At 35.9% G+C, this 22,353-nt stretch overlaps 1 long non-coding RNA gene across 1 annotated transcript; it reads left to right on the top strand.

Moving 5' to 3' along the window:
* Positions 472-7,016, top strand: LOC110392414. The gene is made up of 3 exons (XR_002434345.1): positions 472-524; positions 5,595-5,695; positions 5,922-7,016. It is a non-coding gene; the product is annotated as an uncharacterized LOC110392414 (long non-coding RNA).

Raw genomic sequence — 22,353 nt, 5'->3', positions numbered from 1 at the left:
CTAACCTTGTTTTATTTTTCCTTTCCCTTTTAAGCTACTTTTTATTGTTAACCTAAAATTTACTATGTAAATGTTCGTTATTACAATGATGACAGATTTGCGCTGTTGTCCTGAACAGATTATTTACAGTTTCAAATGGCTGACAGATCAGTAGTTAAGATATCAAGGTAAAATTGTTTATTACTTTTTTTTTATGTGTTCATAACTTCAATTAAGTTGAAAATATTTTTTTCAGAATTTAATACACACTCAAGGAAGTTTTTGCAGCCTGAATCCTTTTGTAATCATATGTTTAGTCAGAAATAGCTGGTGTAGCGGAAATGCTAAGTCATGGCTTGAAGCAGTGATTGAGCACCTGGTGGGAAGGCAGGGCCAGCCTAGGGGAGCTCAGGTGCAAGCAGTGCACCTGAGTAACCAGAAGGGGGTGGAGCCAGGATCCACCCCTTCCCAGACCTCATTTAAGGGTTGGCAGTGGAGGTGAGAGCACCTTACTGGAGATCTCTATGTATCTGAGGTTTTTGAAGGTAAGCAGGTTTTTCTTTTGTTTCAGTGCATTTGAGCAAGTCCTCACTTGCTGCAACCTGGGACCTTGCTACTCTGCTATTATTGCTATACTTTCCATTGTATTACAGCTGGGAATGTGTTGAATAAAACAAAATGAGAGGATAAGTAGCATGTAATAAGAATATTAATCAAATTACTCTGATGCCTAATTAAAATAATGGTCATCAACAGCTCATTATCTTACCGAAAGGACAATGTAGTCACTCATAAGTGATTTTTACCTCTGCTTGAGATCTGCAATTTACTAGCTTTATATGATAATATGTATAATTTCTAATAGAAGTAGTAAAAAACATGACATTTTAACATTACCCTGTCTTCATTCATTTCCATAAGTATCTGGCTAACTGTGATCACAGCAAAGTGTCTAGATCTGAAGAAACCAGGTTCTTGTTAGAAGTTTCTGACAATTGTTGCTCCTTCCTGCTTCCCTTCAATTCATCCACTCAGGTGTCCATTGGAACTTATTATTTCAATTGTAACATTCCTTGCCCTTAAAGCAGTAAAGGGCTAAAAATGAAGCAAAATATAATACATTTGAAGTATGTTACACTTATTTGCCTATAAACTGGAAGATAAAATTGACTACCTTATGCATCTGTAAGACTGTAATAATGAAATACAGTGCTTCTTATGTGATGCTATTGTAAAAAGACTTGTATAATTTTCTAATGTAGATTTTATATGCTCAAAGATTGCCAGAATGTAATATGTATTCTGCTAAACAACTGTACTGCAGTGTATGTGGAAGGTGATATGATTTGCACATTATAAGTAACAGCTTGTCCAGAGATCAGGGACCAGGATGCATGTAGGTATTTCAATTCCAGCTACTCTTTATCAAAGAGGAACTGTGCCATATATCTTTCAGAAGGGAAGTTTATGAGGTGCTTTATTAACTTCTCTAGTAGTGCAAGACCTTATCGCGTAAATTATCCTGTAATGCTTCAATCCAGATATGCAACATAATTCAGCTGTGTGTGAGAAGGGTGTACAAAATATTGAAATAATATAATTGTTGCCCTTTTATTAGTAAGTATAATAATTATCTGGGTTTTGTACCATTGACCTTTGCTCTCTGTTGGTCCTTGAAAGTGGCTGTGACTGAGTACCATTCCTCTTGCAATTAAATGTAACCTAGAGTTTCATCATGTTTCTTGTTGTCAAGCAACAAAACACTTTAGCAGTTTCTACTGTTCTACAAGTCAAATTAATAGAATTTATCTAAAATATTCCAGTAAATTAAATGCATTGTTATTTATTTTCTATAATCAAACTGATACTCTCACAGTAATACAATGTAAAAAAAAATACAGATAACTCATTTTTCTATGTACAGATAATATTGTAGGAATGTAAAACATTATTGTATTACACTAATATAGATATACCCAGTGGCAGCTTATTTTCCTAAGTGTCAGATAATAGGTAGATGACACTGCCATGCATTTATCTTAGACTGCTTAAATCTGTCAGCTCAGTCATAAGTATATACATTATTTATGTGTGAGGGTACAATTACAAATAAGGACCTCTAAACTGCCTGTAGGTGAACTGTTGTTTTTACATATTTCATTCTCTCCCATGAAATAACATTCAGGCAGTCAGCTTTTGTTTTCACTGACATAATATACTCTAGGTTTAGTACATACATGTGATCAGTGAATTGGAACTCCCTTCTAAGAAAAAAGGGAAAATAAAATAGGAATTGATGCAGGCAGAATGGGAAAAACAGAAGTATGGTGGAACAACGTGGGATCCCTACTGAGCAAAATTTGACAATGAATGTGAAAACTGTTTATTCACTTTCCATAGGTACTACATCATTATGAAATTACGAAAGACAATCTCAATGTTTTTAAAAACATGGCTGATAAGGAAATCTCATATTTGGTTTTCATTTGATAGTTTGGATTGTTACTATGAAGACTATTCATGAAAATATACTAATTTCAATTTAATATTAATTAGTAAAAGGCTTTTGTGTCAGTATTGCTCATCTAAATCAGGAAAGAGCTCAGTGTGTTCGTTTCTGTGAGGTTTAGGGCACATTGCATTTCCTGCACTATATTAAACAACAAGGCACTTACATGTAACTCAGGTAAACTATATTCTTTCACTCAAGTGAATTCTAACGGGTATTTGAAAATGATCATTATCTCCCTTCCTTTTTTCATGAGAACCTTTAAGTATTTTCTTGTTGCCACAAAAGTAGGACTTGCAAAGTTTAATTTTCAAGTGGAGCAAAAACTACTCTCTTCCCAATCCTATTTAAGATGTTTGAAAAATTAGCCTTGCAACTTTCAGCTACATAAGAAACCTACACCTGGTAATAATGGAAACTGAGTATTTTATGTTCAAACACCATGATTCTACTATAGATTTAATTGTAGAGGTGTTACTCAAATACACGAAGTTCACAGAACCACACAATCCCAGGATGACTGTAGGGGAACCTCTGGTTGTCATCTAGTTCAAGCAGGTCCACCTGGACTCCTCTCCATGGGCTACAGCTCTGGTCCAGGGTCTGTTCTTGTGAAAGCCTCTCTGTGCTCTATAGTCTCCTTCCGGCCACATCCACCTGCTGCACTGTGGGCTCCTCCACAGGCTACATGTGGAGATCTGATCTGTGTGGTGCCCCATAGAATGCAGGAGAAATTCTACTCTGTGCTTGGAGCATCTGCTCTCCTCCTGTACTGACCTTTGTGTCTGGACAGCTGTTTGTCTCCACATCTTCTCATTCTTCTCTCAGCTGCTTTTGTGGTGGATTTTTTTTTGTTTTGTTTTATCTCCCTTCCTAAATCTACTTTCAGAGAGGTGCAACCAGCATTGTTCATTGGTTCAGCTTTGGCCAGTGGTGGGTCCCTTTTAGAACGAGCTGGAATGGGCTCTTGCTGACATGTGGCAGTTTCTAGGCTCAGGTAATAGAGGCCAAATCTGCGACTCCCCAACTACCAAAATGATGCAATTTAAACTCAGAAGATCTGTTCAGGTTCCTCTGGGTGGCAGCAAGAACCTCATGTTAGTCTGCTACTTCCTCTAATTTTGTGTCATCTGCAGACTTACTGGGAGTATGCTCAATTCCATTGTCCAGATTATCAGTGGAGGTTTTAAATAGGACTGGATTCCGTACTGACCTGCATGGATACTCCACTAGTTAATGATCTCCAATGAGAATTTGCACAAATTACTACCTTTTGGCCATTTAACCTGTTTTTGATCCACCTGACTATCTACCCATCCAATCTGTTCTTCAGGAGCTTCTCTGTGAGGATCTTATCAAGAATAGTGTCTAAGTCTCTAATGAAGTCCAGGAAGATAATGTCCACTAATCTTAAAATTATCAGATTGGCCAGGCATGTGCAGCTTGCACTGCTGCCCTGTCATTGTGGCAGCAGCTCTGCCCTGCTGAGCAGTCTGACCCTGGGACACAGAGTGTAGTGCAGTGCTGACAAATAATATGGCACTGTGCTTAATTTTCAAGGAAATAATGTCAGTTTTTAAAGACTACAATCTGAAAAGACACTATATGCAGAAACATGCTGCCAAATTTGATGCCTATCAAGGAATGCTTTGTAAAGACAAAATAGCAGAACTGAAAAGAAAGTATCCCTCAGTGCCATGTAGTATTTTCTACATTAATACTATTTTTTTCTGATTTAATCACTTAAAAAGAGATTTCCAGAGATTGTGGAAATTTTCTCTTGGTTTTGGAGAATTCCACTGGAATAAGATAATTATAACTGTGACAGTCATGATCATGCTTCTTGCTCCGCTATACAATAAAAAGGAAGATAAAGTGTTTCATCTGAGGAGATAAATTCTAAAGATTTAGAGCAAGCTACCTATTCTTTCTTGGTGGAGAAGAATTCAAATTTGAACTCAGGCCAGCAGAGTTGAGGTTACTCACTGCTGAAGGAGTGAAGAAGGAGAGAGGTGAACACCAGATGGTGTTGGCCTTGATGAACACTTAAATTATTATATATCAAAGTAGGAATTTTCAGTGTGTTGATCCAGGAAAATTGCCTGTAGGAAGGCAAAAACAAAACAAAAAAAGACAACCAAACCATGGAAGTGATAGAGTCCAACCAGCTGATATGTGAAAAGTTTTCTTAACTGGAAGAGTTGATTATAAGGGTAACACATTGTCTATTTGTTCTATGCTCTGAAAGAACATACAGTAATTCTGTTACAATGTTGCAATTGTCTAGGGGAATATTTGTAAGTCAGTATTGAATTGAAATTACTACTGAACCAACATATATTCTCATTATTGGTGTTTTACGTAGATTATATCACGTTCTTGGGACTAAGATATTTCACTGTTCATGTATTCACTGCTTGATGGTGAAAAACACTGCCACTGCATATATATGACCTAGGTTATTTATAAACTGATACTTATGTATATCTCAAAAGCATTCTATTGCTTCAGTTAACTTCAGAGTTTTAGCTATAATCGAGGTGGCTGCAAATACAAAGCTCACAACAGATAAAAAGTTGTATCTGGAGTCTGATTAAAGAATGTGTTTTATTTTAAAAAAAATTGGCAGATGAACAAAGAGGTAAGGATTATCGTTTCTTCTTCCAAAGACATCTCCCTTATTTTGGCTGTTTTTTTTCCACCCTGCAGTTCAAATAGTCATGAGGTACATTTTAAGCTAGCAAATATGGTGAGTTAATTTGTGTAGCCACTGCTAAATAGAGTAGTACAAACAATATGTCCCAGCATATAGATTGAGCTTTTTAGCTCACCCAAGCTGTAATATCATCAAATGGAAGCTGCAAGTATATTTCTGCAGAGATGGTAATCAGAGATGTGAGCACTAAGGTAAGTTGTATTTAGCATACTGACCTATAGTAGATGTGATCAGTCTACAAATATGCTTTTCTTACATGTAACGCTCAAAGTGTAATAAATACTGCTTTCCTGTAGGCCCCTCTAGGTACTGGAAGGCCTTTAAACGTCTCCCTGGAGCCTTCTCTTTTCTAGACTGAATAACTCCAACTCTTTCTGCCTCTTTTTGTAGGAGAGTTGCTCAGCCCTGTATGCATCCTTTTGGCCCTCCTTCGCCTCGAGGTCTGTGTCCTTTTTATGGTGTGGGTCCCACAACTGAAAGCAGTATGCCAGGTAAGGTCTAATGAGAGCTTAGTAGAAAAGGAGTCACTTCTCTCGACCAGCTGGTTATGCTGCTTTTGATGCAGACAAGGATGAAGTTAGCTTTCTGGGCTGCAAGGGCGCATTTATGGCTCTTGCTCTTTTTCATCATCTAACACTGCCAAGTCCTTCTCCTCAGGCTGCTCTCAATCCATTCTCTACCCAATCTGTATTTGTACTTGGTATTGCCATGATGCAGGTACAGAAGCTTACACTTGGCCTCGTTGGCATGAAGTTCTCACAGTCTCACCTATCAAGGCTTTCAAGGTTCCTCTGTATGTCATCCCTTCCCTCCATCATATCAGCTGCACCATGTGGTTTGATTGAAGTAATGATGTGTGTGATTCCCTGACCTGTGGGTGTACAGAGATCACAATAGAGTTTTTTTAGGATTCTGTATTTTTGATTCAACAAATTTCACAATACTGTGACAGTGAACATACTTATGGGCTGTAAAATTATCAATACTATAATAAAAACTATAATTATGAAAAATTATACTTATCAAGACTACAATTATGGTAGGTGATGTTCATGCGTATTTCATTATTTATGTATATGTAACATACAGTACCAAGTCCATGAAACTGATATGAGAAGTGTGGTGGAAAGTCAAACTGTTCTTACAGCAGTCTAATAAAGTGAATGTTGAAATGAATTAAGGAAAATGCTCTTGGAAGAAGCAAGTCCCTTTAGTAGGCTCAAGAGTGGGACCAAACAGATAATGATCAGTCTCACTGTAATGATGATCATGTTCAAGTTGTTTAGGAAATCCTGGCAGAAAGACAAGTTTGTGGAACACAAAGTTTTCCAAGACAGAGTCTCCATACTGGATAAAAGAGTCCTTTGTAACACAGAGACATAAGAAGGCATAGTACAATGTTGTTAGCCAATAGATGTTGCTAATTTTTGTTTCAACTGAGACAACAAATAGTAATGATCCTTCCTGTTCGCTTGGACAAAATTTTACCTTCTCAGACTATCTTTTCAGATGATAAGTTGTTGCCATAGTTCTGTTTTTGTCCTTATCAATGGTATCATTAAGATGTCTCCACTTCTTAGGTACTCAGCTGCTGTTCAAAGAGGTCAGCTGTGCCTATCAAGGATGTTCCTGGTTTCCAGGACAGGCAGGCATTTCATCTCAGTAGATTTCCCATTAGGACTAGGTCACTGTCATGACTGCTCCCATCTAATGGTCAAGCTGAAAATAAGAACAAACATTCCAGCTTCTCTAATTTTAATCTATATGATGCTCTCTGCTATAACTTTAATTTCTGTCAAAGACAGAGTCAAAACTATAACCTATGATTGATAAACTCAAGAAGCTGCTGTACAAAAAGGCTAGTCAGTTACTAAAAAATTAATTTAGTCAGTTACTAAAAAATGACATTGATGCTGTTTAAAAAAAAAGATGAGTTGGCATTGTATTATATCTATGAATTTCACTGATTTATCTAACAGGCATCTGACCCTTTCAGATCTTCTGAGCCAATGAGAATTTTACTTTGTCTTGAAAGCAGCAAAGATTCTATGCTTAAGTTTCAGCTTGATAATCATTAAGGCTTTTTTCTCTTCTGTCCACATCCCATTACAGTTATCAAGTATAGATCTTCAAATATAGTGGCAGCCTTCTCATATTTATGAGAAATAAAGAGCACATGTTTTTTGAGTTATTCTGTTATGTTTTGGTGCTTCTAATGATGGGGAAGTATGTAAATGTTAAAACAACAATTCCCAATTTCCCCAGTCTTCCACTTTTTTCCCTTCTCCCTTTCTCTCAGTAAAAACCCTCATTGTTATTCTTTGTTTGCTTAGCTATCAGCTACAGAAATATTTCTACCACAGGTGAAAGGTGACCAGAAGTAAACCTTCCCAATTCTGGTTTACATCCTTTCTTGACTATCAGTCATGATGAATGGTGCCAGATAAACTAGTTTGGAACTGTAGGCACAATTGTGTATAGTTCATATCATTTTCAGTGGCTGTGAAAATTGTTGTCATGATAATGGGTTTATGACATTTCACATTCTTTGCAATAACTGTCAGAAGTGTTATTTAGTCACTGAAAGATAATAGTAAACAGAATTACTTTTGATTTTGTTAGCTTCTTGAAATTTGATTTGCTAGGGACAATTTTTCATGCTTATAGTTTTAGTAATCTGTACGCAAATAGAGCAACAAACAGGAAACAAACCACAGAATATTGAAAAGACTAAAATAGTACATGCAGTACTGTAGTCTGACTTCAATTTTAAAATTTAGGGATAAATTCTCATAGCTAAGGCTGGACTATCATGCATTAAGATACCTGGTCTAGAGTGAAATTCTTGTGTCTTGATGTGTTTTTTTTGCTTACATTCCCATAGATATGGAATTTTGAGAAGCAGTGGTAGATTATAAATTCATACTCTGGTTATAGAGACATTCAGCAGAGCCAGAGGGGACATAATGAATACTTTTATTCCTTTTGCATTGAACATATACTCTTTTATGAGTGATAATCTCAATTTGCCATGGCTGCAATACAGAAAATTGTGTGGCTTCATTACTGTAAAATATATTTCTGACTTCTACAAACTGTTAGAAGATTAATGAATATAGTCCATTATCAAAGAAAAACTGAATATTCATACTAATTCTACTGGTGCCACAAAGTCTTTGGAAAACTAAATCACAGGTGTGTCTTGTCATGATTTTTTCTGTCCTATTGCAAGGTCTAGAGACACATGAAGAAGTTTTCTGGAATGTTAAGTGGCTAGGTGTATCACTAGTGCAATTATGATATACTAGTTTGATATACTTCAAAATCTTTGGTGCGTCTGTAGAGTTAATCCAGCAGTTGTTGCCACAGAGTTTGACAATAAGAAGTCATAGAATTTGGATCAGAATTTAGCACATCACATAACATTCTTAACGGGGATCTTTGCTTATCAGTGTCTTATGAAGTTTGCTTCAGCAAATGGCAGCAATATTATAATAATAATTATAATTAGGAATATATGCTAAATCATAGTACTTATTGGTCTTTTTTCTTTCATTTTAATAAGGTAAGTAGGACTTCTACTGTGCAATTGGAAAATAGTTGTTGGTTTAGTTTAATCTTGTGCAATGAAATTTACTGTGAGATTTTCAGCTTTTTCAAGTGTAATACAGATAATTCAATCTTTAGGAAAAACCTTGGTTTTAATTGCTAATCTTTGACAAACTCACTAAAACCATGAGGAAACTTTGTTTGGTGGCTTTTTAAAAGACTTCTAGCCTTTTATTTTGCAGATCTAATGTCATCCAGATAAATAATTTTGATGACAGAGAGATGAAGTAATAGTTTGGATGGATGGTAAATTGGAAGGACCTAAGAGATAAAGAGGAAAAAAGAAGTGTAGAAGCTCTAAAGTCCATTATCTGTTATCCTTGATTTGATTGCCAAAATCTATTTTCAGCTTTCTGTTGTTAAATGTCTTAATGATGCAAGTAAAAAGTATATAACTGTGATGTCAAGCACAGGTGAGAGATCAACAGATTCATTATATTTTACTTCTTTAGGTCTGTGTGTGATTAATGCTATTCATTCTTGGGTCACTTTATAAAGTGAATGTTAATCTACATCTACAGTTAAGGATGTTCATAAATAATTCCAGAATTTTAGAAGTTAAATTTCTTTAGTATGTAGAAAAGCTTTACAACCCACTGCTAGGTTAGAGTAAATCTTCATGGCTTCATAGATTCATTGGAGCTGTGCTGGATTATCTGATGATTGTCTGCTTTAGAAAGAAACTTATGTCTTATCACAAATTCTTCTTGAAGCATCAGTAGGCTTGTGATATTCTTTACAATACTGTGTCTAAAAAATTAAAAAATAATGGTAGGGAGAATATCACTGTGCTAGAATGACACCACGTTGCTTTTGAAGCTCTTAAAATGGCAAGAAAAGCATTTTGAATCATTTATCTTATGCATATCTGCAAAAAGAATGGGAGTAGCAATTGCCTTAAGATCCTAGTCCAGCAGAGCTGATAAACACCCATTTAACTGAAAGCAGCAGAGTAGTTCTGGTGTTTTAAATGTACTTATGTATTCATGTGCCTGTTTACTTAGGTGAAAGACTCAAATGCATTGTTATGGCTTTTATGGTTTTCTCATGTACAATTTCTGTCTTGGAATGAGGCTGTAGAAAGGATTAAAGGCAGCCCTGCTCTTAGCCATTAAAAATTCAAATGAATTAGATTCACAAAGATGTGGAAAGTGGTCTTTGCACAAATTACTTAATGTTTAAATAGGAGCTGTATTTCATAGAGAGTTACACAAATTATTTAATACAGTGATGAGGAACCTGTATTTTTAACTACCCTTATGTATCACCAGCCCTACCAAATAGCACAAATTAGAGGTTAATTCAATTTGATTGAGGTGGTTTCTAGGCTTAAAAAAAAACCCTACACAGTCCTAAATAATAAAAACTGCCATGTTAAGAAATGTTTACACCACCATACTAAGTGCAGTTTACCTGATTTTTGTAGGAGGTCACATCCTTTGCTCACAATGATAGAATGAATAGAATTTCCTGGATCTATTCAGAATTATTTGGGGCCAGCTGCACAAATTGATAAGTCATAAATCTTTAAGTGACTTCAAAGATTATTGTTCGTCACATTTGTATAAACTAAATTTCTGCTTTGAATTGTCCTTGATGTTCCACCCTTGCTGTCAGCGAGGCCCATGCATTAGGGGAGTGGGCAAGAAAATCTGAAAGGTAAAAGTGAGAAAACTCATGGGTTGAGATAAAGACAGTTTAACAGGTAAAGCAAACTCCGCACACACAAACAAAGCAAGATAAAGAATTCATTCACTACTTCCCATTGGCTGGCAAACTTTCAGCTGCTTCCAGGAGAGCAGGACTCAACATGTATAATGGTTTCTTGGGAAGACAAATGCCATCAGTTTGAACTCTTCCTCCTTTACTCCAGCTTTTATTACTGAGCATATTGCCATATGGTATGGGATATCACTTCGGGATCAACTATTCTGTCTCCTTCCAGCAGCTTTCATCCCCAGCCTTCTTGCTGACAGGGCAACACAAGAAGTAAGAAAGAACTTGACTGCTCAGCAACAACTAAAACACAGGTATGCTATCAACATCATTTCTTCTCAAATTTGAAACACAGCAACATATGTGCCTCTATGAAGAAAATTAATGCTATCCCAGCTAAAAAAAGAAAGCAACACAGTTATACTTCAGAAGTGTATATATATACTTCTACTCACTGCCTGTACACTCTTTGCTGGATGAGGAGCTGGCTGGAGGGCTGGGCCCAGAGAGTGGTGGTGAATGGATTTAAATCCAGCTGGCGACCGGTCACGAGTGGTGTTCCCCAGGGGTCGGTGCTGGGGCCTGTCCTCTTCAATTTTATTGTTGACCTGGATGAGGGCATTGAGAGCATCCTCGGGAAGTTTGCAGATGACACCAAGCTGGCAGGAAGTGTCAATCTGCCTGGGGGTAGAGAGGCCCTACAAAGAGACCTGGACAGGCTGGATCTCTGAGCTGAAGCCAACGGGATGAGGTTCAACAAGACCAAGTACTGGGTCCTGCACTTTGGCCACAACAACCCCAGGCAACACTACAGGCTTGGGGCAGAGTGGCTGGATGGTTGTGTGGAGGAAATGAACCCGGGACCTGAGCATGAGCCAGCAGTGTGCCCAGGTGGCCAAGAAGGCCAATGGCACCCTGGCTTGTATCAGAAATAGTGTTGCCAGTAGGAGTAGGGAAGTAATTGTCCTTCTGTACTGTGTCCAGTTTTGGGCCCCTCACTGCAAGAAAGACATTGAGGCCCTGGAGCATGTTCAGAGGAGGGCAGCAAAGCTGGTGAGGGGTCTGGAGCACAGGCCTTATGGGGAGTGGCTGAGGGAGCTGGGATTGCTCAGTCTGAAGAAGAGGAGGCTCAGGGGAGACCTTATTGCTCTCTATAACTACGTGAAGGGAGGTTGTAGTGAGATGGGAGTCAGCCTCTTCTCTCTTGTAACTAGTGGCAGGATGAGGAGGAATGGCCTCATGTTGCACCAGGGGAGATTCAGGCTGGACATTAGGAAACACTACTTTTCTGAAAGAGTGGTCAGGTGCTGGAATGGGCTGCCCAGGGAGGTGGTTGAGTCACCAACCCTGGAGGTGTTCAAGAAATGTTTCGATGTGGTGTTGAGAGACATGATTTAGTGGGTTATTGGTGGTAGGTGGATGGTTGGACTGCATGATCTTGAAGGTCTTTTCCATCCTAGCTAATTCTATGGTTCTATCAGGAATCAAGTTATGTTAATGTTGCTATGTTGTTGTTGCTGCTGCATGAGTAATTAATCAGCTCATTGATGTTTATTTTCTCTCCCGGATATGAAAAGTCTCATTTCCACTATAAGTAAAAAAAATAATAGCAGGTGACACTTTCATGGGATCAAAAGTAAACATGTAAACAGTATCACAGTCCTACAGCAATTTAAAACATTCACGAGAAGAGATCAAAATGTGGGTTTGGCTGTAGGCATCCCATACTCTGTGTTCATTTAGAGATTCCATACATGGAGGATTTAATTATTAATATCAACATCAACTTTATTGGAAGATATTTAATGTTACATAGGATTTTAACTGTGAGAACTGTTATAGCAATGTACTGAAACTGCTATTTAAGCAAAGTGGAGCAATTTAAATATACACTTAGATCACAACATGAGAATGATTCCCATTGCTTATCTCTGCATGTCTTGATGCTGGACATCTCATTTGCAAGGAGGGAATCTGTGGGCTCAAGTCAGATCAGACTTATTGTTCTCTTCAAAATTGTTTTGCTAGTTCTACAGTTTTTATACTTTGAGTTGAGGCACATTTATTTTCCTCACACTGCTCTAGCTAATTCAGGGAGCCATTCACACTTAACAAACTTAGGAGAAACATTTATAATGCCAGTTAATCCATTCAGCTGTTGTGGGAGTTGATCTAAAACTAAGACCAGCCTCCAGTACTCTTTTTGTTGAGATAAAGTCAACTTCTTTGCAACAGCTGTGGTCAGTCCTGTTGGTTTGTTTGTTGCTGAAGGCTATGGTCTCTGTGTTATTACTAGCATCCTTTTCCATTGGACTCTCTACTATGTGTAAAAGTGTGGTCTCCATCATACTCTAGGTCTTCTGAGATATGAAGCACTTTACTTATTCTTCACTAAGTAGACTGGTATCTGCTTCTGCTCTGATTTGCTTTAGTACCTGGGTGAAAAGCAAAAGTACTACTAGCAAGGGGAATACATAGAGCAAGTGTCCTGCTCCTGTAGTTTTATCCTCCATGTCTGAGCCTGACAGTCTAGCCATGTTGTTCCAGGTTGAATCTGGAGTTCACACGGGAGAGAAGCAAGTGAATGATATTGCTGCAATGCCAAACTGAAATAATGGTAGTAGTGAAGAAAGGGTTATAAATGAAGAGGATTGTGAAAGTAAATTTATCTGTCTGTCTGCCTATCAGTCTATCAATCTATGGTCTAATTATGTATTCATAAAACTGATCAGAATAGGTGAGAGAAGATGTCCACTTTCCTATATCCTTTCCAAACAAAAAGATCAAAGAACATATTCTTTGCAGTTAGTCAAGATCATTTTAAGTTGATTGGTTCTTTAAAAAAAATCAGCATAACATTTAAAAATGAATCATGAGAATGATAAATGTACAGAAAGATTAAAAAATGAAACTGAGCTTTTAAAAGTTTGCGTAAGCTCCAGTGCTGTTTGAAAGAAGTAACTGGAAGACAAATGGGAATTTAGAAAAGAGATTTGCTTCTTCAGCTCTTCCCTTGGAGCATCATTGTTGGTTACTAGCTGCTGAAATTATTCAGGATAGTGTTCCTCATTGTCCTTCAGGTACACATTTCTTAAATGAAATTTCTAGATTAACACTTAAAAATTGTTTGCAGGACTCGCTTTTCTGCTGGTGCTTTTCTTACATGTCTCTGATTCCATTGTTATTTTGTGAGCAGTTTACCCCCCTCAGTGAACTGAAATAATTTTTCTTTTAAGTCAATGGTAAAAGCATTAAAATAAAAACGCTAATGAGAATTGCCCTCTCAGATTGCACACTCTTCACTCTATCCAAAATCCTGCTTTATTGCACAATTATTTGAAAATTTGTTCTTCTGTGAACCATGCTTTCTAAAAACAACTGTTTATGATTGCTGAAAATTTGTTGTTATAGTGCTGAGACAGCCCTTTCCAATGTAGTCAGTAAAATGAGTACATTAGTAAAATGTCTCTCTGCAGCAAATGCTCTGAAATGTCCGAACTAAATTAATCCCAGTGCAACTTTAAATATATTCTTGATCACGCTATCTTCTAGGGCGTGTCTACTGTACAGTTAGAATACTTCAAACAATTTCATTGTGTAAAGTTAATATTAAATTACTCAGTGGATGTCTCTTCCATTACCTTCCCTCCAAGTTATGAAGCTGAAGTAGATTAACACTACTTGTGTTTTGAATTAAATAATAAAGGAGGTGTTTAGTATATTTTCTATTCATGCCTTTAGTTTATTTTCAGTGGAATAGAAAACCTGTACTTCTAAATTCTAAACTATGAATCACATTGTGACTTTAATGACTAACCATTCTACTTTCACTTTCAATGAGGAAGTGCTCATAAACAATGTTCATTCGTTCTTCAGTTTTGCCCCAACATACACCAAAATGTTAGCAGCATTCTTACTTTGTGTCAGTGAAATGCTGTTCTATTCTTCCCTCCTCAACTGATTTGCTTGTCTAATTTTTTCTTATAAAAAAAGACATAAAATTAGACAGTGATAAAATTAGAGATGTTGATGAAAAGTGGAGCAGAATGACACAATTAAAAATTGCATCAGAGATGTATTAAAAATAAAATGAAAGAAAATTGATGCAATTAAAATCTGAAGAACAGACTATCATTTTATTATATTAACCTTGAAATGTAGCATTTTCTTCTAAAATAAATTTAGCATAGAGTGTATATAAAGTGATTCTGTTCTGAAAGTATTAACTATGTACATTAGTTAAAGCAGTACAATGAGCCTTAGGCATTTTTTTGTTTTATTTTCCGTCTTTTTTTCAAAAAAGTAGAGGCCCATTCTTAAATGCAGTTCTCACTTGGTGGCAGGAGATTTTGTCTGGATATGTACATAGATCTGAAAAGTATAACAAAATGTGTAGTTGAGATGTAGAAGATGTGTAATTTTTTTCCTTCAGAGATGTAGAAACAGGTGTGGGCACAAAGTTAGGATAGAGATGGAACAAAAAGAAAATTGTTTTGCTGAGATACATGATATTGCATAGATAACAAATAGGCTTATTTAAATTATTTTTGTGTTTAAACATACACAAAAATACTCTTTTTCTCTTCTTTGCTCCTTTAATTCCCTAGTTTTTCATTTTTAGCCCACTAAAATACTTCTCAAATCAATGACCAAAATACAGGAATTATTTGGATGAATAAATGTATGTGTAATGTTCTTCAAAATATTACTCATTATTACAGAACTTCAACAAACTTGATTGCTCTCTATAATTTTGTTTCTTTTGGGTTCTTGGATCTTTGCAAAATTAATCATCTTAGATCAGTGTGTTCCTAGGAATAAATAATGAAATTCTCTATTATGCATCTGTTTTCTATATATTCTGTACAATAGGAGCATAGAGAAAATACCCTATCTCAGAAGCAAACCACCTTCTAGTAATCAAAGGGAAACCTAAAAATGTTGCAGATGAGTGACAAGCCATCAAAGTTATCTCAGCAATTTCCACTGCCATGTCTTTGCTGAGAGGACACTTAATGAAAAGATAGTACTGTTTGGTTTTTTTTGGATTTGTCATGTACTGCTGCCCCTGTAGTGTGTGTTTTTTTTTTTGCTCTCATGCTCCATGTTCTTCTTTTCTGTCTCAAGCCATTGTGTATTTTGTTAAATTCCTGATATTTTACATATTTCAGAGTTGCTCATTCATAAAGAGGTCTTGGAAAATAATACTCCCAAGATGTCTTTATGAATCTGATCATGCATGGACAATTTTAAGTTTCATTGAAATTCAAGGTGAAAGTAGCAGTAACAAACTAAGATTCAGTTTCTGGGAGAGAGTATGAATTTTACACAGTTAATAATTTACAGAACCAGTTACATTTTGTGACAACACTGTAGAAATTAGTTATAGGCAGAAATTTTTAGTTAATCTAACTCAATTGAAACAACAAAAGCATTTTATATAGGACTAGTACCACTTGATGAAAGTAAGTTATCTAGTTCTGATAGCTCATACATGTATTTATGATAAACTTAGGATGCACTGATTGTGAGAGCTTTCAAAAAATGAATAGAATCAAAGAAACTCATTGTATTCCAAAACTCTTCTGTAACTGTTTAGGTTAGAACTCTGACTGTAATCTCTTTGCTTCCCTGCTTATGCATTATTCATGAAGGCCTAAAACTGGCCCTCTATGACTGCGAAGACTAATTTTTAAAAGATTCTAGTGTGATTCTATCCTTATGTACTGAATTATGGAAACATCAGATCAGCACCCATGGAGTGATGAAAGAGTGATGAATTTCAGGTGTTTAGAATTCTTAATGATTACCTCCACAGAATAAATTCTACATTGCCTCATTTGTATGGAGAAATTTTCCGGATGTTCAGCAAATGCTCTACTGTTGTATTATGAAATGAATTTTTACTTCATATCATTTCAAAAAATCCATCTCAACCCTCATCAAGAATTTTTAATAGAAAATGGGAAGTGTCCTGATAAAGTTTTCACCATTCTTGTTTGAACCCAAGAATAATTGTCTAGGTGAAGTGGGAAAGACTTATATTAAGGCAAAGGATGAACTTGAATTTTTTACAGTTATAAAAAATGATACATCTCCAATTACTTTGGATACCTTCATAAAAAGTTTTATACAAAAAACTTATTAAAATTCATAGATTTTACATGATTGCTTTTCCTTAAAAAAACAAACACATAGGATAATGCTTCATTTCCAAAACAAAATTTTTATATGTAATTATTTTTCTATTAAAATATGTATATGATGTGTGTAGTATGTATAAAATTTAAAGTGATTATGCATATGCATACAAGGTTTTATATGTATACATGTAATATGTATGCTCAAAATATGTATTTATAAAAGTAATTTAACTAAATTTTATATATGATATATATTATTAATGTGATATATAAAAAGTGTCTAAATAATAAAAAATTATTCTCATGTCCATTTCAGTTTTGTAAACTAATTTGATTTCTTAACACTTGAATTTTCTTGTATAAACCTTATTCAAGAATGCTCACTTCCTGACTGTGTCCACTTGCCCTCATTTAGATCCATTTAAATCTAGAGTTACTTGATTTGCTTCAATGAATAGTACAATTGACTAATGCAACTGAGAACAAAATTTCCTACCTTAGCCTTCCTAGAAGTTAGTTTAATTTACCAATGTTAGCAGTTTTATGGCCCAGATATACTTTAACAGTTATAAATATTCAATTACTTCAGTAACTGTGATTTTACTTCTTAGTTTCATTCAGTTATCATTTCCTCCACAATTTCTTTCTCTCTCTTTCTCCCTTCAAGATTTAATCTGTCCAGAAAGTACTTCTGCATCTGCTGAGTTACAGATCATGCAGGCTATCAAATGTTAGGCTCATAATCAGGTTTGGTGTTCAGTGCTCACAGGGGAAGCAATCATTTGCTATAAATAAATGCTAAATTAGGCATTCCTTTCTGCTCATGAAATATATGTTTTTGTTCAGTTTCTTGTAGTCTGTTTGTGGAGATCAAATAATGAAATAACATCATTAGGAGAGTAAAACAAAATTTGATGTGTTTTGTGTACCTTGCTATTCCTTTGAGTTAGAAGAGACCTTTAAAAGTCATCTAGTCCAGCTCCCTTGCAATGAACAGGAACACTGACAGATGGATCAGGTTGCTCAGAGCCCCATCCAGACTGACTTCCAGGGGTGACAGGGCATCCACCAACTCTCTTAGTAACCTAGTCCAGTGCATCTCTTCCTTTGTTGTGTTCCTTATATCCAGTCTAAATATCCTCTCTTTTAGTTTGAAACCACTTCTTGTCTTACCACAACAGACCCTGCTAAAGTGTCCCTCCCCTTTTTTCTTATGGCCCCCTTTTGATACTGAAAGGCTACTCTCAGGTCTCCAAGAGGCTTCTCTTGTACAGACTGAACACCCCCAGCTTTCTCAGCTTGTCCTCTCTGGGGAGGTGGATCATTTTGTGTCCTTCTTCTGGACATGTTCCAACAGGTCCACATTTCTCCTGTACTGAGGACTTCTCATCTGAACACAGTATTCCAGGTAAGGTCTCACCAGCACAGAGTAGAGGAGCAGCATCACCTCCCTCTCTTCTTTTGACCTTGATTTTTTTGATGCAGCCAAGAATATGGTTGTCTTTCTGGGCTGTGAAGTCACATCTCTGGCTTGTGTCCAATTTACCATCCACAAGTACCCCTAAGTTATTTTTGGCAGGGATGTGCTCTATCCATTACTCCTCCAGCTTGTATTGATGGCGGGCATTGCCACAACCCAGGGGCTAGAATTTACACTTGGATTTATTGAACCTTGTGAGGTTCACCTGAGCCCACTGTCCAACTTGTGCAGGTCTCTCTGAATGGCAACCTGTCCCTTGGGCTTGTCAACTGCACTAGATACCTTCATGTTATCTGCAAACTTGCTAAAGGTGCACTTGAGTCCACCATTGATGTAATTGATGAAGATGTTAAAGAACGCTGGTCCCAGTACTGATCACTAAGGGGCCCCACTCATCACTGATCTCCATGCAGATTTTGAGCCGTTGACCACTACTGGCTGGGTACGATCTCGCAGCCAGTTCCTCCTCCATCAAACAGTCCACCCATCAAATCCATATCTTTCCAATTTGGAGAGAAGGTTGTTATGGGGGACTGTGTTCAGTGGCCTTACTGAAGACCAGATAGATGACAGATAGTTGTCTTTCATTCTATAGCACATACTGTTCACATGCACATGCATGCAGATAGATTTTTTTTTCTGTCAAGGGATCTGTCTCACTTTTTTCCATTTTTTTTAATCTGAGATTTTCTTGTGATTGCTGATTTCATTAATGGATGGATGATGAGATGGTATGTTGAAAGTATTCTCATTCCGATAGACTTTTTTTTGTCTTGAACACACTGAACTCTTAATTGATTCAGGTCTTACTCCTCTGTTCAAGCTCCTGTGGAAAACCTAGCTGAGGTCTGAAACATAAGAAAGTAACATTTTCAGATATCTCATTTTAATGTACATTTGGAAATATTTTTCACGATTTTGAAAGGGATGACATATTCATCAAAGTTGTACAACTTAATACCTTGATGTAGTGGGAGAAAAAGAGACACAGGATAGCCAAGTCTGTGTTGCTTTGTCAAAGGAACTCCTTTAAAAAGATGAAATGTCTGAACTCTGTGGAAGTCTACTTTCAGTTTTACTTTTAAAAGATAAGATCATGTATGTGCCAAAATGCATTATTCACAGTGAAACATTTCACTGATTCTGTACTGTAGATACCTTGAGGCCTATGTCTTTTGGCAATATAACTGCAACAGCAGAGCTGTCAAGAGGGAAGGGCTATTTACAGTCATTGGGTACAACTCTTCCCTAACGATGGGCAGACTTTTGAAACTGAGCTTCTGTACTGGAAAATTGAGAGAATTTCCCCTGTATGTTTTTTCTCAAAGGACAGCAGGGAGTTGAAATTAATATTTTTCTTTCTCTGATTTTGCTATCTGGATTCCTCTGGTGACGTGACTTTTTCTTTTATCCTTCTTTCTTAAAAATAAAAATAAAAAAAAATATATAAAAAGAAAACAGTCTATTCTACATCTTTTTTTTTTTTTAATTAAGCATAAGTTTGCTTTGTTGCTTTTTAGTGCAGTGAAAATTCAGTGAGATGAGATAAACATTTCTTCTTGGCTTTGATGGATTTCTGGATAATAGACATTAAAAAAAATAATCATCCTGCATAATGTGTTACCTAAGACACAAAACTTACCTCCAGACAGAGGTAATATAAAATTTGATATTTCTTTTCAAGCTCACTTACTTTGCAGAGATAAAATATGAGACAAGCTTGAGTAAAATTTAAACTTTCTAAATTCTATGAAAACCAGGAACAACTTGTACAAAATACTGTGTTTAGAGATCACAAATAATCAGCTACCAGAAATCCCTAATCCTCTTTGGAAGATCTTTCCCAAATCCTTCTCCACAAGACCCACACATCTAGAATTCTCTGCTCAGAGTATTCAGATATTTAATGTTCTGAAATTTGTTTTTTGGCATATTATTCCCACTTACAATCTTCAGATTTTTTTATTTCTTTAATTTTTTTTTTTTCAACTAGCAGAGCCTCAGTGTTCCTGCTATTTTTATGTCGGTTGCACAGAAGCCAAAATGTTTTATATTTCTCATACTTAGCAGCACCAATTATGGAATTAAGAGGCTCTGGACTAAAAATATATTATTTTCTCCAATTAAAAATTACCCAGGGAGCTGAGTTAAACAAGGGATATGAGAATTTCAAAAGAACTTTAATAAGATAGGCAAGTTAGTAAATGCCAATTTCTTCTCACTAATTAACAAAATAATTCAATCTTAGCCATAAATACTAATTAACCTATGAATCATTTACAATATATTATTGCATACATAACAAAGTATGTTATAATTCCCAACTGAGATAAAGCATTGAATTATGTTAAGCTTGAGCTAGATTCTTTGTTCTCTTTAGGGCCAAATGAGATACATAGGTATGCAATAACCTATTCCAACTTAAAACAAACACCTGAGATAAGAATAGCTGCTCTAACTTGAACTTTTAAAGCTTCATGTATAAATTATCAGAGTTTAAATAGATTAATTTATAGTAGTCCCTAAATTTGAAATAGCTGGAGCTAAGTGGCCTCTCTGTCATGTCTAATAGATAGAAATGAGTCATGCTGCCAACGGCAGAAAATTTAGAGAATATTTCATATTTCTGGATATCATATCTCTTTGTAAATATAGCAGATTTGGCATGAAATATTGATGTTCACATGACTATTTCTTTTTATAGAAAGTGAAAAGAATAGGAGGGGAGGAAAGAGGAGTTCACTTGGAAGAGTCCTTCAAACATTATCTAATCCAACTGCCTGACCATTTCAGGGCTAACCAAAAGTTAAAACATTAATAAAGGCATTATCCAAATGCCTCTTGAATGCTAGCAGGCATGGGGCTTCAACTGCTCCTCTAGGAAGCCTGCTCCAGTGTTCTATCACCCTCAGTGGTAGAGAAGTTTTTCCTCACATCTAGTGTGAACCTCACCAACACAACTTTTTTCATTCCCATGAGACTTTTTTATGCTTGTAATGGAGTTCAGCACCTCCCTTCCCATTTCTCCTCCTCATGAAGTTGTAGAGATCTTGTGAGGTCACCTCTCAGCCTTGTTTTCTCCAAACCAGATTAGCCAAATGTCCTTAGCCTATCCTCATAGGACAAGCCTTCCAGCACTTTTACCCTTACCCTCTTCTGGATACGTTGATGTATTTTAAAATCCTTTTTATATTGTGAAAGTTCTCCTCCCATGTTTTTGTTCTTGCTTTTTATAAAACTAGACATACTTACAAATAAAAGAAACAGTAGTTCCTTTTTGGCAAACCAATACAATAACTGATGGTGGTGAATAGCACATCTGAATAATATCTTGACTTTGCCACACTCATCTGTCCAACAAGTCTAAGGTCACAATGCATGACTTAGTCAAACTATATAAAGGGAAGATGAGAAGACAAAATGATTCAAAAGAATTATTTTCTAGATTTCTTTTAAACCTCAATTAACATGACTTTTAGCAACAGAGGAGGTTCTTTGTTAGTGATTTTATTTTTCTTAATCACAATGGGACAACATGAGAAATAGAAGGTACTGCTTGAGTATTGTTGCTTTGCTTTGCAATGACAATTTGATTGTTTTTCTGTATGTTGATAATACTTAAAGGTGAAGCCAATATTTTTGCCAATTTCTATACTAAAATGTCTCCCTTAGTTATTTTTTTATCTGATTCCACAAAATATGGACAATTTTAATTCGGATTATTAAGAAAAAAGAAGACAATCGGAACTAGTTTTCATGTAGAGTGAGCATACCATACCATTTGATGTAGCTGTCTTGTGAATGTCTGAACTTGGTAGGATGTACAATTCATATAGTAAGTATAATATAATATACATATATTATTAATATGTATTATATATAATAATTATTAATACAATAGTAAGTAAATAGCATTAATATTACTGCTGTATCTACATATTTTTTTTCCACATGCTGATGGAATGTTTTAATAAAAGTATTCTTATACTGTCGTAAGGTAGGATCTCTCTTCAAGGAAGCAATATTTGCCTTAAACAACAAACAGGATAATTGTTGGAGTGAATACGATCTCAGTGTTGCTCATGGACTTAAGTGTTTTTCACTAGAGTTTAATAATGGGATTCTTTGTATTTTTTTAAATTTTTCATTATTTTCATGTTGGCATTTTTCAATTAAAAAATTGATATGAATTTTAAATGGT

Source organism: Numida meleagris, chromosome 1, assembly GCF_002078875.1.
Source record: "Numida meleagris isolate 19003 breed g44 Domestic line chromosome 1, NumMel1.0, whole genome shotgun sequence".
Classification (NCBI taxonomy): Eukaryota; Metazoa; Chordata; class Aves; order Galliformes; family Numididae; genus Numida; species Numida meleagris.
The sequence above is the reverse complement of the archived record's forward strand: the minus strand, read 5'-3'. Positions and strand labels throughout refer to the sequence as shown.